The sequence below is a fragment of the Sinocyclocheilus rhinocerous genome, unplaced genomic scaffold (assembly GCF_001515625.1).
Source record: "Sinocyclocheilus rhinocerous isolate Xijiao unplaced genomic scaffold, SAMN03320098_v1.1 scaffold1476, whole genome shotgun sequence".
NCBI lineage: Eukaryota > Metazoa > Chordata > Actinopteri > Cypriniformes > Cyprinidae > Sinocyclocheilus > Sinocyclocheilus rhinocerous.
The window spans coordinates 339,425-343,127 of NW_015659224.1; positions in this window are offsets into that span (position 1 = coordinate 339,425).

A 3,703-nucleotide genomic window follows, 5' to 3' on the forward strand; every position below is an offset into this window, starting at 1 on the left:
GTGTGTTGTCACCACGCTGTGTTGATGCTGTTGTCCTTGACAACAGAAGCCACTCCCCCAGTTCTCTCTCTCCGACTGCCTGAAGATATCCTTGTTTCCCTAAATACGTCCCTGACAAAGAATTTCTGGCTTTTCAATGTTTTGTTAAAAGGCACTTACTAAAATCTAATCTGATTGAAAACTTAAGAATTTATTTTATTATATTTTTATTATAAATTTGAAATTGTATTAAAAAAATCAATATATATGATATGATATGTGTGTGTGTGTGTATGTATGTATGTATGTATGTATATATATATATATAACATAAAGCAAAGGCTAAGACCTTTAAGGACTTGATATAAACTGATATTCATGTACATTCATATGAACAATCCTAAAATAGGATTATAGTTGAGATTATAGTGCAGCTGTACAGAGGAAAGGCTCATAGTCTGTCATATTCTGATGAAGCCACAGCTATAATCTGCTGGCCCAGTTTAAGTCCAGGCCAATACACTCCTCAGGGGAAGTTTAGTTTGTGCAGTGCTGTGCAAGCGTCAGAAAGAGAGGAAGGCAAATGTTTGATTTTCGCTTCTAAATGAAGAAGACAGAAACAGAAGAAGAGGACGCTGAGTCAGCTCCATAAACACCCAGTGGCCTTTGCCAAAAGCATCACCTGCTAGAACACTTTCTGAACTACAGTGTAGACATTTAGTAGTATAACTATCTTGTAGATTTTAAAAGTAGTTTGTAGTCAGTTAAATTTGTAGTTGTCCTGTAGTTGTCTGTGGTGACTGATTATTGTTACTTTTCTAATTTAGAATAAAACCAAAATGTAATATAGTAATACAATTTTTTTTTTGACATGCAGAATGGTAGCTCCATAGTACCTTAGATTACCATGTAAATACATGGGATATAATTATGGCATTCAGAACCACACTACACATCAAATAACCATGGTATTACCATTGGATACCGTGATGGTATATTACAGTACCATTTGTTTGAGCAAACTATGATTTACACTGATATTGTACAGCAGCACAGTGGTCTCTGTGAAATATTGTGATTAATATAGTTTAATAAATTGCAATTTTCTAAAACAGGATCATTCTGGAAAACAGACAAACAAACAAACAATACAGCCAAAAATCATTTGGAAGGTGGAAGATGCCTATAAAGTGGCCTATAAATAGCATCCAAGCAAAGAGGGAGAAAATGAATCGATTTTCAGACTGACTTATGAGATATCGCACAGCAGGAGAACAAACTGGAAAGTAGCCAGGAGTTGAAAGACACTTTGAGTATTTTGTAAACGTCACGCAGAAAAAAAGAAAGTATTTCTCTCATCATAAAATGACATGTTGTACCAGGCATTTGGCTTGGCAAGCAGCACTTTTCTGAAATGATGGAAGCTATATTTGGTAACATTCATACAAGATATCTACTGTAGTATCTCAAAAGAGACTTTTATGTTAGGTGCTTTCCTTTTAACTAAAGGTTATGGAAGGTTTTTCTTCTAAAGTTTCCCTGGCCCAGAATACAGTGGCTTAGTGGAGTCTTCAATCTGTGTCCGCACCTCTGAAAATGTTTCTCTCTCAGAAAATGTGACCACAGACCATACAACATACCACTGGGCCAAACCAAAGATTTCAGTGAGAGTACAGGTGCATCTCAATAAATTAGAATGTCGTGGAAAAGTTCATTTCAGTAATTCAACTCAAATTGTGAAACTTGTGTATTAAATAAATTCAATGCACACAGACTGAAGTAGTTTAAGTCTTTGGTTCTTTTAATTGTGATGATTTTGGCTCACATTTAACAAAAACCCACCAATTCACTCTCAACAAATTAGAATACTTCATAAGACCAATAAAAAAAAAACATTTTTAGTGAATTGTTAGCCTTCTGGAAAGTATGTTCATTTACGTACATGTACTCAATACTTGGTACTTTTCCACGACATTCTAATTTATTGAGATGCACCTGTATATGCGTTACCTTAACGTCATTAAAGTTATTAAGGATTGCTTTTAATGAGTTCTTTTCTTTGATTTGTCCTTGTACGGATATAACGCAAACACCCAAATAAAAAATAGGCAACTCATGTTTATTGAGCTTGCCACTTTCCAGGTTTTGCAACTGTGATAATGCATTTAACAGTTCAATAAACAAGAAATGAAAATGAATATTGCGTAACTTACATTGTAGACACATTTTGCTCCAAAAAGACTTCCAAACAAAGCCACAGCAGAAGCAACCCTCGGTCTGCAAGGCAAGCTACACACAATAGAGGTGTTTTTTTTCTGAATGAATCAGTGTTACTGAACGAATCGCTTGAAAGTATGATTCGATGATTCACCCACGTAAACAGTGCACTTGATGCGCTTCGGAATGAATCAGTGTTTTGGAGGAATCGGTTTATTGAATGATTCAAAGATTAATTTCAGGAACATTTCCTTGGTGCCACCTACTGGCGTAATAATGTCACCTGCAGAAAGAGTCACTGATGAACGCTCAGCCAATCAAATTCGAACTGTAGTATACGATATTTACAACTGGTGGTAAACAAACAGAAAATACATTTGACCTAAATAAGAATGGGACTAAGATTAATAATCTTTAACATTGTGTGTGAATACTTCCACCAGTGATCAATTTAGCCATATGATATATATGCTCTATATCTACACATACACACACACACACACACACACACATATATATATACTGTATATGTGTGTGTGTGTGTGTGTGTGTGTGTGTTTTGATTTTTGCAAATGTGATTTATTCTGATCATATTCTCATCAGTTTTATATCAGCTGTGACATATAAATCTTCGTGTTTTTTATATTTTATCCGTTTATGATTTTATCCAAGGGCATTTTCCCACTAATCTCATTAATACTTTCATTTCAAATTCTTACATTTGATCTATAAATTAAATTATAATAATGTGATTATCTATACGTTATCAAATTAAATCATTTACACTGAAAAATACAACTGCATTAAATAATATTATGAGATTATTTTAAATATTTTTGAATATACAAGCAAGAAATTATGGTGGAAATGATACTTTTCAACGAAATTAAAACGCCAGTAGGTGCCAGTAGTGAGCGTTTAATGAGTGAGTCATTGAGTCGTTCATTCAAACGATTCGTTCAAACGGCAGATTCATCAGATGTTTATGCATGGGCTAATGAAACTTTGACTCAACCGATTCGTTAAAAACACGGAATCAATCAGCAATGAATTTGCTGGTTGTTGCGAGATGCGCTGTTTCTGCCCGGTTTCAGCCTGAAATGTAAGTGACCTAATATTATTGTATTTGCTTATTGAACTGTTTATAGAAGTATTAAACAGTCGTGCTGGTGAAAACGTTGTGTGATGTTGCCTAACTAACTGTATTTTAAATATAAAAACTTTCCATTTCGAATATAAAAACTTTCCATTTTGAATTTTTACCTCAGGATGCTGAGTTTCTTAGTGTTGCGCGTTTTGATTTCTCCTGGAGAGGCTGCGGGAGCCTCGCCTCAGCAGCGCAACCTTATACTGTCAATAGATACATTATATACATTAGATATCCACTATTCGCCACTTACTCTAAATGTAATAAAATCAGAATAATATTGCGTTTTGGTGTTTACATAGTTATTTTTGGTTACTGATGTTTTAATCATGTTACTTGTCTGGCGTTAATGAAGAGTTA